Source organism: Meriones unguiculatus (genome assembly GCF_030254825.1).
Source record: "Meriones unguiculatus strain TT.TT164.6M chromosome Y unlocalized genomic scaffold, Bangor_MerUng_6.1 ChrY_unordered_Scaffold_23, whole genome shotgun sequence".
NCBI classification, from domain to species: Eukaryota; Metazoa; Chordata; class Mammalia; order Rodentia; family Muridae; genus Meriones; species Meriones unguiculatus.
Genome location: NW_026843709.1, coordinates 4431685 through 4446169, shown reverse-complemented (window position 1 = coordinate 4446169; position 14485 = coordinate 4431685). Strand labels below are relative to the sequence as shown.

The following is a 14485-nucleotide window of genomic DNA, read 5'->3' as shown; positions in this document are numbered from 1 at the left end:
GTGGAAGAATTCCTGTGGTCGCGTGCGTTTCTGCCGGCAAAACGCTCACGCGGCTTCCAACATCTGGTGCTGAAACCCAGGAGCAGTGCTGGGTAAGGAGGGCCCCCGTTAGCGGGGAGGAATTCAGAACCACAACATTAAGGTTTGTCCTGAAAGACATGTTCGATCTTGACTTATCCCGTTTCTCATTTCGGCTAGCAGAAGCCCTTATGGCCTTCTCTGCTGTGATAGCCGCCATAGCTTTCCTTTTTTTGGTCTCGTGCAAACTCAAGGGCTGCCTTGAAGAAAAAGGAGTAGCAAAAGGTTAAGGATAGAGGGCATGCAAGACGACATGCCAAAATCAGGACATGAGACGAGGTTAGGGGCCCCAATGGATAGAGATAGGGATGTCTCTAAGAAAAAAGGCCCTTCTGTGGATATTAAAGCCACAGAAGTGAGAGATAAGGGAAAGGACACCCTGGTAGAGAAAGGTAAAAGAAATGAAAAAAACCAATAAAAGAGCCTCTTTATCCAATAAGATTAAAATTCCCGCTAAATGCCTGGGCGTAGCCATCTTGTCTTTCATCAGAGGCTTCCACGTGGCTGGTAATTGGGTGCAGCCATCTTGTCTTTCATCAGAGGCTTCCACGTGGCTGGCAACTGGGCGCAGCCATCTTGGCTTTGGGAAAAATGGGCGGGACCTTGGGTATGTCAGCGGTCCCCACGTGGCCGGCGCCATCTTTGATTCGGGCAAAGAGGCCCTGCCTCCCATGTGTTCTCCACATAATTCATTTAAAGGACTGGTAATTGTTCATTACAAAATGTTTTTTATGCTCTTTTAAAAAAAATTCTAGCTAATAGGTTTGGAATGGCTAAAATAATTTTTACAGTTTAAAATTGTTTTGTTAACCAGTTAATTTTAAAGCTTGTTTAATCATTAAAAAATTTTGGTTGTGGGGGATTATAGTTGCTCCACAGTGTTTACTATATCAACAACACCTAGTGGCTGTACTTGGTGTTGTCAGTCGCAGCCTACTAATGCTAGCACATGGCTCGCCGCCATGATGGTTCAGCAATAAAAAGCACGTAAAATTTTAGTTTGGCTGCCATGTTTTTTTAGGATTTCCAGCTGAGTTCAGTTGCACGTGGACTGCCACCATACTGGTCCGGAGATAGAGGGTGGAGCTATGAGTTTGCCACCATGTTGTTCAGGTACTGTTCAATTTTAATGTCGTGCTAGAAGTTTTAAAAAAAATTTCCAGGTCCTTTAAATATTGTTTCTGATTCTAGTTATGTGGTAAATGCAACCAAAATCTTAGAGGCTGCTGAATTAATTAAAGCGTCTAGCAAGCTTGCAAAAATTTTTCAAAAGATTCAGTTTGCCTTAATTACCAGAAGATCCCCTGTTTTTATTACACACATTAGGGCTCATTCCGGTCTACCGGGGCCCATGTCCCGTGGAAACGACCTGGCAGATCAAGCCACAAAGATGATTGCATTTTCCCTCCTTTCAAATTTAAAATTGGCTAAGGAGTTTCATAAAAGATTTCATGTTACAGCTGAGACATTGCGTAATCGATTTAACATAACTAGAAAGGAAGCTAGAGATATTGTTACCCAATGTCAAAATTGCTGTCAGTTCTTACCTATGCCTCATGGTGGGATTAATCCCAGAGGAATCTGTCCACTACAAGTGTGGCAGATGGATGTTACCCACATTTCATATTTTGGTAAACTTCAATATTTGCATGTTTCTGTTGATACTTGCTCTGGAGTCATGTTTGCTTCTCCCCTGACTGGAGAAAAGGCAGCCCATGTTATTCAACATTGCCTAGAGGCATGGAGTGCCTGGGGAAAGGCCAAAATTCTAAAAACTGACAATGGGCCAGCCTATACTTCTCAAAAATTTAAACAGTTTTGTCATCAGATGGAAATAACCCATCTGATAGGTCTCCCCTATAACCCCCAGAGTCAAGGCATCATTGAACGTGCTTACCGCACCCTAAAATCCTATTTAATAAAACAAAGGGGAGGAGTCCAGGAGGCTCTGCCCTCAGTGCCACGAGTGACGGTTTCACTGGCACTCTTCACTCTCAATTTTTTAAATTTTGACAGTCAAGGCCATTCGGCTGCTGATTGCCACTGTTCAGGACCTAACAGGCCCAAGGAAATGATTAAATGGAAGGATGTCTTAACTGGACAGTGGAAAGGCCCAGATCCTATTTTAATAAGATCCAGGGGAGCTGTCTGTGTTTTTCCACAGGAAGAAAACAATCCATTCTGGGTACCGGAGCACCTCACGCGAAAGCTCGTGACAGCTGAAGATGATCTTTCAACAGACACACCTGCTACTGCTTAAAGAATCAAGGACAGCGAGGAGGACCACTAATTCTACTCGAGTGGATTCATTGCCCACAGACTGGCTTTACCCTGGGTTTCTTCTGCCTTTTCTTACTTCAGATTGGGTGGGGGTTGGAATGTTTGGTGTAGCATTGTGTTGTGGCTTAGTGTTTTTACTCTGGTTGTTCTGAAAACTCAATACCCAAAACAAACGTGACTAGGTCGCAATCACGCAAGCACTAGCAGCCTTGGAACAATGATCGTCTCCCAAAAATTTGGTTATCCATGTTAAAAAATTAAAACAGACTGTGACACTCAGTTGATGTTCCTCAGGGGTTTTACCCATTGCACTGAGTCGATGAGTGATCCAAGTCTCAATGTTTGCCTTTGCCTAAGCGGTTATGGTGCCTAGATAGGAGGATGACAGCTCCTGCACTCCCTGGAATTTTATTCCATCGCACAGGAATGAGTGTCACCTCCTTTTTAAATCTTCTCCCCTAGCCCCTGCACCCAGAGGACTCGTTTCCATTGCACCTGGTGGGGTAAGGGAGTAATCTAAAGCTCTTGATCGCTTACTCCCCAAAGAAGGAGTTCGCTTGATCGAGCTTAGGGCCCTCTTGTACCGTGCTTATAGGCTTTTAGGCAGTTTCATTTATTTAAAACAAAAAGGGAGATGTGGAGAGCCGAGACTCAGACGCCACTAGGTGGCGCTGACATCTCGCCTTCAAAACTGTAAACCTCCAGTGCGCATGCGCAGATTGCGTAAGCACGCTAAGGATTGCGTAAACACGCCGGGTAAGAGTGAGCAGCCAATCAGGGTATTAACTCGTCACAAGCCCGCTAAGCATGATGGGCTCAAGTCATCAGGCAGGGTAAAAGTGAGCAGCCAGTCAGGGTATTCACATGTCACTCAGGTGCGACCCAGGCTTATATAAACAGCGCCACATCGGGGGCTCTCCTCCTCTCTCCTCCCCTCTCCTCTTCCCTCTCCTCCTTCCCCGTTTTCCCCGCCCGGGGCCGCGGCCCGCGGGACTCCGCCCACGCCCGCGAGGTGGCCAGGCGGCCTCTCTCCTCTCCGTTTTCATCGCATGAATAATAAAGATTTTGTTGTGGAAGAATTCCTGTGGTCGCGTGCATTTCTGCCGGCGAAACGCTCACGCGGCTCACAACACCATACTTGTACCTATTTTAAGGTTATATTTTAATATATTGTAACTAATTGTCTTATCCCATTTTTTATATAGAATGGGTAGTTATGCCTTTAGAGCCAAACTTAATATTAACTCCCTCTTATCTTTTGCATTTAAGCATACCCTTGTACCTGGACTTTAGACTGATATTGGCTATTTTTCAGCTTGCCCCTTTTTTATACAGACTGGACATTTATGCCTTTATAGCTGAACTTTATATAAACTCTGTTAGCATTAGAATATAAACTGTTACCCTTAGTGTTAATCATATCCTAGGCATCTTGTACCTGGATTTTTATATTGGTTTTGGCTACTCTCTGGCTTGCCCTCTTTTTGATACAAGATGGACAGTTTTGTTTTGTAAACATATGAATATAATTTTTGAATTTTTAAGACTAAACTAAGTTGGCATGTACTTTGCCATTTTTAAGCATCTTGTGTCTTTTTTACATAGGCATAATGAACTTTATTCCCCCATGAAAATATTTCATGTTTAAAAGCATATGGCAGTTTCCATATTACTGTGACATTATCTCTCTTTTTGTGAACCTAAAAATGATGTGAATCTCACCTTTAGATCAGTAAGGACATAATATCTATCATTAAGAAAAAAGAATTTACATGGTAACCTTAGGAAAACTTTGTCATTTTGAATCTTAGAGTATCTCTGCAAATGGCTAAACAGCAGGAGTTGCCATCCTGGCTTTTATTATGGAAATAAGATTAATCCTGAACTCAGAGATCTGCTTTTTTTTTTTTACATTGTTGTTTTTTATTAATTACATTTTATTCACTTTGTATCCCCCCATAAGCCTCTCCCCCACCCTCACGATCCCACCCTCCTCCCTATTCTTCATGCATGCCCCTCCCCAAGTTCACTGATAGGAGAGGTCCTCCTGTCCTTCCTTCTGATCTTAGTCTATCAGATCTCATCAGGAGTGGCTGCATTGTCATCTTGTGTGGTCTGGTAAGGTTGCTCCCCCTTCAGTGGGAGGTGATCAAAGAGCAGGCCAATTAGAATATGTCAGAGGCAGTCCCTCTTCCCATTACTATGAAACCCACTTGGACACTAATCTCCCATGGGCTACATATGTGCAGGTGTTCTAGGTTATCTCCATGCATTGTACTTGGTTGGAGTACAAGTCTCTGGGAAGATGCCTGTGTTCAAATTTTCTGGTTGAGTTGCTCTCCTTGTGGAGTTCCTGGCCTCTCCAGATCTTACTATTTCCCACTTTTTCATTAGATTCCATACATTCCAGCAGTTGGGCATAAGTTTCAGCTTCTGATTTGATAGTCTGTATGATAGAGTCTTCCAAAGGCCCTCTGTGGCAGGTTCCTAACTTGTTTTCTATTTTTTGCTATTTCTGATATTTATCCTCTTTGCATTTTGGGACAGGGATTGAACATTTTAGTCAGGGTACTCCCTCTTGATTAGTTTCTTTAGATGTACAGATTTTAGTAGGTGTATTGTTTATTATATATCTAGATGAGTGAGTATATACTCTGTGTGTCTTTTTGCTTTTGGGAGTGCTCACTCTTGATGATCCTTTTCAGTTCCCAGCATTGCCTTAAAATTTCATGATTTCATTATTTTTCATTGCTGAGTAATATTCCATTGTGTAGATGTACCACAATTTCTGTATCCATTTTTTCAGTTGAGGGGCATCTGGGCTCTTTCCAGCTCTGGCTATTACAAATAAAGCTGCTACAAACATGGTTGAGCAAATGTCCTTATAGTGTACTTGAACCTCTTTTGGATATATTCCTAGAGTTGGATATATGTTTAGGAGTGGTATGGCTGGATCTTGAGGAAGCATTATTCCTGGTTGTCTGAGAAAGCACCAGATTGATTATCAGAGTGGTTATACAAGTTTACATTCCCACCAGCAGTGGAGGAGGGTTTTCCTTTCTCCACAGCCTCTCCACCCTGAGTTTTTCTTCTTGGCCATTCTGATTGGTGTAAGGGGAAATCTCAGAGTCATTTTGATTTGCATTTCCCCAATTGCTAATGATGTTGAGCATTTCTTGAAGTGTTTCTCTACCATTCAATATTCCTGGACAGAGAATTATCTGTTTAGCTCTGTTCCCCATTTTTTAATTGGATTACTTGGCTTGCTGCTTTTTGGGTTCTTTAGTTCTTTATATATACTGGATATTAGCCCTCTATCAGATAAAGGGTTGGTGAAGATTCTTTCCCACTCTGTAGGCAGTCGTTTTGTTTTGATAATGCTGTCCTTTGCTTTACAGAAGCTCTTCAGTTTCATGAGGTCCCATTTTTTGATTGTTGCTCTTAAAGCCTGTGCTGTTGATGTTCTGTTCAGGAAGTTGTCTTCTGTGCCAATGACTTCAAGGCTCTTCCCCACTTTTTCTTTTAACTGATTTAGTGTATCTGGGTTTACTTTGTGTTGGCAATAAAGGCATGTAACTTCACCAACTTGTTCATATATTTATATATATATATTTTCAAATCAGTATCATTTTAACTCAAAGCCTTTAAATGAAAATCAAAGAGACCAGAAAATTTTAAGTTTGGAGTTTAATTTTTATTAATTACATTTTATTCACTTTGCCTCCCCCCGTAAACTCCTCACTCCTCCCCTCCCAATCCCACCTTTCCACCCCAATCTTTGTGCATGCCACTCCTCAAATTCACTGAGAGGGGACCTCTTTCTCTCTTTCCTTCTGAACCTAATATATCAGATCTCAAAAGGAGTTGCTTCATTATCATATTCTGTGGTCTGGTAAGGCTGCTTCCCCCTCAGGGCGAAGTAAACAAAGATCATTCTAACCAGTTCATGTCAGACCCAGTCCCTATTCCCAATTCTATGGAATCTACTTGGACACTTAACTGCCATGTGCTACATCTCCATGAGTGTTACTTGTTTGTAGTATAGACCTCAGGAATGAACCCTGTGCTCCAATTTTTTGGTTCTGTTGCTTTTCTTGTGTGGGTCTGGAGATTTTATTAGGTTTATCCTACAATATATATCTATATGAGTGAGTATATACCTTGTGTGTCTTTCTGCTTCTAAGATAGCTCACTTAGGATGATCCTTTCTAGTTCCCACCATTTACCTGCAAATTTCATGATTTCTTTGTTTTGTTGTTGCTGTTGTTTTGGTTTTTGTTTTTATATAGCTGAGTAATATTCCACTGTTCAGATGTATCACAATTTCTGTATCCATTCTCGGTTGAGGGGCATCTAGATTGATTTCAGGTCTGGCTATTACAAATAAAGCTGCTACAAACATGTCTGAACAAATATCTTTATTGTGTACTTGAGCCCCATTTTGATTTATGCCTAGGTTTTGCTATAGTATTATTCCTAGTTGTCTTACAAAGCGCTTCTCCAGTATGTGTTGTCACTTGAATTTTTTATCTTGGCTATTCTGATGGGTGTAAGGTGACATCTCAGGTTCCTTTCATTTGCAATTCCCTAATGGCTAATGACACTGAGCATTTCTTTCAGTGTTTCTCTGCCTTTTGATATTGCTTTATCGAGAATTCTCTGTTTAGCTCTATTCCCCATTTTTTAATTGGGTTACTTGGTTTGCTGTTTTTCAGCTTCTTTAGTTCTTTCTATACACTGGATATTAGTCCTCTGTCAGATAAAGGGTTAGTGAAGATTCTTTCCCAATCTGTAGGTAGTCGTTTTATTTTGATGACGGTATCCTTTCCTTTACAGAAGCTTTTCAGTTTCATGAGGTCCCATTTACTGATTTTTGCCTGTGCTGTTGGTATTGTTTTGAGGAAATTGTCTCCTGTGCCAATGAGTACAAGGCTCTTCCCCACTTTTTCTTCCAACTGATTTAATGTGTCAGGTTATATTGTGAAGTCTTTGATCCACATGGGGATTAGTTTTGTGCAAATAGTGGATCTCTTTGCATTTATCTACATGTAGACATCCAGGTACACCAGCACCATTTTTTGAAAATGCTGTCATTTTCTATTGTATGGTTTTAGAATCTTTGTCAGAACTCAGGTGTCCTTATGGTTGGTTGGTTTATTTCTGGATCTTCTATTGGGTTCCTTTGATCCACCTTTCTGTTTCTATGCAAGTACCATGCAGTTTTTATTGTTGTTGCTCTATAGTACAGCTTAAGATCATGGATGGAGATACCTCCAGATGATCTTTGATTGTAGAGCATTGATTTATTAATTCTGGGCTTCTTGTTTTTCCATATGAAGTTCAGAATTTTTCTTTCATTTTTTTTTCTGTAAAGATTTGTGTTGGTTATTTGATGGGAATTGCATTGAAACTATAGATTGCTTTTGGTTAGTGGCCATTTTTAGAGTATTAAACATCCCAAGCCATGAGCATGGGAGCATCTTTCCATCTTCTGATATCTTCTTTTTACTTACAAGTCTTTGACTTGCTTGGTTATGATTACACCAAGGTACTTTATGTCTTTTGTGGCTTTGTGAAATGTGTTGTTTCCCTAATTTCTTTCTGAGCCCTTTGTCTTTTGTATACAGAAGGGCTACTAATTTTGTTTTTTTTAGTTAATTTTGTATCCTGCCACTTTGCTGAATGTGTTTATTAGTTGTAGAAGTTCTTTGGTAGAATTTTTGGGGTCACTCAAGCATGCTATCATATCATCTGCAAATAGTAATACTTTGACTTCTTCCTTTTTAATTTGTATTCCATTAATCTCCTTCAATTTTCTTATTGCTCTAACAAGGATGTCCAGAACTATGTTGAATAGAAATGGAATGAGTGGGTAGCAATGCCTTGTCCCTGATTTCAGTGGGATTGCCTTAAGTTTCTCTATGTTTAGTTTGATGATGGCTATAGGCTTGCTGTATATTGCATATGGGATTTTGTCAAATCATTTTTCAGCATCCAAGGAGTTAATCATGTTTTTTTTTCTTTCAATTTGTTTATATGGTGGATCACATTGATGAATTTCCTCATATTGAACCACTAATGAAGACTTGGGATGAAGTCTACTTGGTTATGGTGGAAGATATCTTTGATATGTTCTTGTATTTGTTTTGCAATTATTATTATTTTTTATTTCTACATCAATGTTCATAAGGGCAATTGGCCTGAAATTCTCTTTTCTTGTTGAGTCTTTATAAGGTTTAGGTACCAAGGTGACTATGGCTTCATAGAATGAGTTTGGTAGTGTTCCTCTGTTTCTATTTTGTGGAATTATTTGAGGAGAACTGGAGTTAGCTCTTCTTTGAAGGTCTGGTAGAATTCTGTGCTGAATCTATCTAGTCCTAGGCCATTTTGCATGGAAATTTTTGATGACCAGTTTTACTTCCTTAGGGGATATAGGACTTTTAATTGATTTACCTGGTCTTAATTCAGCTTTGGTAAGTGGAATCAATCAAGAAAATTGTCCATTTCTCTTAGGTTTTCAAATTTTGTGCCATGCAGACTTTTGAAGTAAGTCGTAATGATTGTTTGTATTTCCTCAGTGTCTGATGTCATGTCCCCCTTTTTTCAGTTTTGATTTTGTTGATCTGGATGGCGTCTCTCTGCCTTTTAGTTAGTTTGTCTAAGGCTTTATCTGTTTTGTTGATTTTCTCAAAGAACCAGCTCTTGGTTTCATTGTTTTATTTGTTTCTAATTTACTGATTTCAATGATGAGTTTGGTAATTTCCAGCCGTCTGCTCCTTTTTGGTGTTTCTGCTTCTTTTTTGAGAGAGACTAATGACCAGTGGCTCTAAGATCCTTCAATTTTGATGTTGGCTGTGGTAATAAGTTTGTGTGCTTGGTTGGTTTTTGCTTTACTGTAGTAAGGTTAATTTTGTCCAATGTTTTCTTGAAAGTAGCTAGTTTTCTTGGGTTGTATTTTTTCTTCTAGTATATTCTCTAACACTGGATTTGTGTGTAAGTATTGTTGAAATTAGTTTCTGTCATTGAATATCTTTTTTTCTCCATCTATGAGGATGGAGAGTTTTGCTTGGTATAGTACCATGGGCTGGCATCTGTGTTCTCTTAGGGCTTGCATGATATTTGTACAGACCCTTCTGGCTTTCATAGTCTCTGTTGAGAAGTCAGGTATGATTCTCATGGGTTTGCCATTATATGTTACTTGGCCTTTTTCTCTTGAATCTTTTAGTATTTTTTTTCCTTTTTTTGTGAATTTACTCTTTTGATTATTAGGTTGCATGAAGGCTTTCTTTTCTGGACTAATTTATTGGGTGTTCTGTAGATCTCTTATATTCTTATTGGCCTCTCCTTTAAGTTGGAAAAAAAATTCTTCAATGATTTTGTTAAAAATATTTTCTGGGCCTTGGAGGAGGGAATATTATTTTTCGTCTATTCCTCTTATTTTTAGGCTTTTTCATCTTATTTTGTCTAGAATTTCTTGCATGGTCTGTGTCAGAAATTTTTTTAAAGAAAAGCAGAATACAGCTTTATATTATTGAACTTTATGTACAAAATTATTTGATTTCAAATAAACATTTAATGTAAAAACAAACGTTTTTTTTTTTAACTGAATTTTTTTTACATCTATTGTACCATTCAAATGCTTTATCATCTTACATGATTTCTTCAAAATCTGTTATCAAGGGTACATATAGAAAAGCTTTTTTTTTATAAATAGAAACAAAGGGCATTTTTAGCTTTTATTATAAGATGACATAAAAAGTTTACTTAACAGAAGTAATTTCATTACTATTCAGGGTAAGGAAATCACCAATTTTTGTGCAAACAATGCTAGCCTTCTTTTAAGCATTAAGAGCATAACTGCTTAAGAAATGTCATAAGAAATAATACTACACCTACATCTTCCCTAAAATAATCTATTTGTTTTTTTTGTTTTGTTTTTGTTTTGTTTTGTTTTGTTTTTTTTTTTAGCAAATTAAAGCCGAACAGAAATGTTTAGAACCGACTACCCAGCGGCAAAACGAGAGTTCAGCGAACTCATGAGTATAGTTTATCAGTCAGAAAGTCTGCAAATAAAACTGCAGTTTCCCTCTTTGCTATTTTTTAAACACAAAAACCAGTAACTAAGAACTTAATACTGGATGACAAATCACATCCAAACTATTTAAATAGCCTCACAGTTAAACACATCATAAAGATCAGCCAAATCAGTATTTACATTTATAAACCTCTGAAGACACCATGAGAAAGCTTCTGTCCCTTCACTAAGCAAAAATAGGGAACTGCATCGGACGGTGGTGGAATGAAATTAAAATACCAGTATTTACAGCAGCATTGATCCTTTCTAAATAAATAATATGAAAATGCATTATCTTTAAAGGATAATAAATAATTGAGGTGATGTTATTCAACCACAGTGTTTGGAGTTGGAATAAAAACTTATTGGTGCTTATTAATACGCCAGTAGTGAAACCACTTTGTTGGAGAAAACCCAACCACAAATATGTGTGTAAAACACATAATACAGGAAAAATTGCTCAAAACAATTCAAGTCAGCTTATCTGCATGGATTTTCTAATCATGAAAATAGATCACAAAGAAAACATGGTGTAACATCTTCTGGTTCGTTTTCAAGGACACCCTCCACCCCAAAGTGGCATCTTACAAAATCTCCAACTGTTTCTCTTGCTTTATAATCCTAATGCAAAGATGTGCACAGAATGAGTTCCCATGGGATTACCTAGTTAAGAAAGAAAAACTAAAACATGTTCAAGTCAAAACATATGTTAGGTAAACAAGCATTAAAAAATGGTAACCTCAATGTTATGTGACACTGCACGGTTCACATGGAGAATTAACCTCCCAACAGGCAGAAGATGAGCAGGTACTATTTTAAACTTGCAACAGGAACTGATGTAGAACTTGCTTTGTAACTTTTCATTCCAAATAGATTAATGGTTTCTGAATCAAGGGTCAAAGTCAGAGGGAAAGTGGCAGTATAACAATTAAAAAAAACTCTACATCTTTTAAAAGAGTGTAACATCCCAACCTTCCCTGCCCAGAAAATCTCATAATTACAAAGTAGAAAAATAGCCAGTCACAAATTTAAATTTTAGGTGTGAAATTTCTAGATTAACCCAATATATTTCAAAAAAATGACTGTTGCACCTAAAAAAAAATTCTGTGAAGTACTGCTTTTCAGGTTCAAAACAAATTGATGACAACACTAAGGCTGATAAATGTGAGAATGAAGTGAAGCAGACCCATATAACCTCTGCACTGAAATCGATGACTTTATCTAACACTGCCTGTTCAAAACCCATGATTAAAAACCAAACAACCTAGAACCAAAACTCTTCCTTATTCCAAATCAGTGATTTAAAACCAAACAACCTAGAACCAAAACTCTTCCTAAAGGCTGAATTCCCTAGAAGTAATTTCAGTGTCTGTCCAAAATGGGATCAGAGTTTTTGTTTCTTGTTCTGTTTTGGAACCCTGAAACAGCATCTGTTTCCACAGCTTTCTCTTTTGAGTTAGTTTCACTGAATCTATTTGCTGTTCCATTTTGTTCCTCAGTTATTTCTTCATTTGCAGGGGTGGCAGATTCTCCTTTTTCTAGTTTTTGCTGCATTTCCTGAAGCTTGGTCACAGCTTTCTCTATTGACATTAAACTAATAAGATTAAAGTCATGCATGCTAACTAGATGAAGAATGAAGTTTCGATATAAATTCTTCTTAATTATTTTCTGACTATAATTTTCTACAAACAGCATACAGGCATGATTCATTCGATTGTCAGCAATAAATCCATGTTTCATGACATGTAGATTCCACAGTTTCATTACTTCTTTCTCTCCTTCATTCACATCAAAAAATTCTTCAATTTGAGTAATTTTTTTTTCTCAGCCACTCTGGACCTTTTTCATCTTCACTATCTACTTCCATTTCTTGAGGCCGAAGAGGTAATCAGGTGTCACTGTGCAAATAGAGACGATTGTGGCCACTACTGTATGTTCTTTGCTGTTGTATTTCTCTATCTTCAGATTCAAGAAACTCCAACATGCTTGCTTTTGTTTATTTTGGCCTGCATAAAAGAATGTGTGTGATAGGTGTTCTCTTTACTGGTCCATTTCAACTAAAAGCAAATCCGGGCTGGCAATGAATATCCTGAGGATTTCCTGCATAGGAGCCATCATAACCCTCATTGATAAAAACATCTGTCCTAGCACCTTTTGGATGATAGACATAATTGAAGATAAATCTGCTATGGCAGAGTTTTAGATGCTTGAGCAAACTATACAGCTTCCAGCAGTTCAGAGTGCACCACGGGCAGTGCAGATCATCTCTGGCTTCTGTCTGCTGTCTTGTATTATTGTTATAAAGAAACTGATAAAATATTCTTAATTTCTGGCGATTTTCATTTGAAGTATCCTTTTCTTTTCTTGTTTGCAGCTCTGTAGTCAGTGTCTCCTTAACAGCAATAGTTTGTGCAGGTTTTACTGAACCAGGCTTATTTTTCTGATGAAGGCTCTCTGAATTTCTTGTAGCAAGAGGCTTGGCACAGGAGCTGTAGACTTATCATTGGTTTCTCCAGTCCAATGAAGAGTGAATTGCAATGTAGGTCCCTGAGAAAATGTTTCAAATGGAGCCAGCCTCTGTCCTCTTGTCTCGCTCTGGCTGCCTCTGCTCCATCTTTGTCCTCCTCTACTGCCCTTCCAAAAATTTTTTATATTTAACATTTTCTTTTAAAGATACTTTGATTTATTCCAATTTATCTTCCACACCTGAGATTCTTTCTTCCATCTCTTGTAGTCTATTGCATATGCTTACCTCTGTAGTTCCTGTTTTCTTCCCTCAGTTTTTCTCTCCAAAATTTCTTCTATTAATTTTTTCTTTAATTTCTCCAATAAAAATATGGAACACTACATGAATTTGCATGTCATCCTTAATTAAGCAGGGGCAATGCTAATCTTCTCTGTATCATTCCAACTTTAATGTATTTGCTGCCCAAGTGAGCACCACATATTTCTTTCAAATGGTCATTAATAAAGTCACATATACTTGACTTCTGAGTTTCACATTATCAGAGATTCAATTAATTGTTAAATGCACAGATATGTCCTCAGTCAGTGACTTAATTTCTGTAAAAATACTCTCTGAACAAGGAAAATTTTTGAAGAAAAGGTGTTTAATTGGGACATTGCTTGTATGTTTAAAGAGACCATCCATGATGTCAAGTCAGCATGTAGTCATCTTGTTGTAGTCCTTCACCAAAACTGAGAGCTTTTCATACTGAACCACAAACAGCACCAGAGAGAAGTCTGAAAGAGACAGAGAGACTGAGACCATCAGAAACAAAGATAAAGTGACAGAACTAGTGACAGAGATACCATTCTGTCTGGTCACTTTCATTGGCATATCAAGCTAAAAGCACACCCTCCTATAATACTAATTCAAAAGGAATTATGTTTTTTAATATTTTTATTTTAATTTTTTATTTATTACAATTTATTCACTTTGTTTTCTCTCATAAAACCCCACATGCTTCCAATCCCACCTTCTGTCCCTATCCTCCACGCATGCCCTCCACAAGTCCACTGAAAGGGGAGGGCTTTCTCTCCTTCCTTCTGATCCTTGTCTATCAGATTTCATCCAGAGTGGCTGTATTTTCTTTTTCTGTGACCTAGTAAGGCTGTTCCCACATCAGGGTGAGTTGATTAAAGAACATCCCAATCAGCTCATTTCAGAGGCAGTCCCTGTTCCCATTATTATGGAATCCACATGGACACTGAACTGTACAGGGATTCTAGGTTTTCTCCTTATATAGTACTTGGTTGGAATATGAGTTTCAGAAAAGACCCCTATGCTCAGAATTTGGTTGTGTTGATCTCATTGTGGAGCTCCTGGCCTCTCCAGATCTATTTCCACTTCTTTCATTAGTTTCCATGCAGTCTGCCCAGCAGTTGGCCATAAGTTTCAGCATATGCATTGATAGTCTGCAGGGCAGCCTTTCAGAAGCTCTCTGTGGCAGGCTCCTAATTTGTTCCCTGTTTTCTGATACTTCTGATGTCCATCCTCCTCCCTCTTGATTAGTTTTCTTTTGGTGTGCAGATTTTGGTAGATTTACACTA

General features: G+C 38.3%; 1 non-coding gene and 1 pseudogene across 1 annotated transcript; both read right to left on the bottom strand.

The window, feature by feature from the left end:
* Positions 1-11640: 11640 nt before the first annotated feature.
* On the bottom strand, positions 11641-13093 carry LOC110543483 (polycomb protein Suz12-like; annotated as a pseudogene).
* A 169-nt stretch (positions 13094-13262) lies between these two features.
* LOC132651713 (U6 spliceosomal RNA) lies at positions 13263-13373 on the bottom strand. The gene has a single exon (XR_009589295.1). It is a non-coding gene; the product is annotated as a U6 spliceosomal RNA (small nuclear RNA).
* Positions 13374-14485: the final 1112 nt, after the last annotated feature.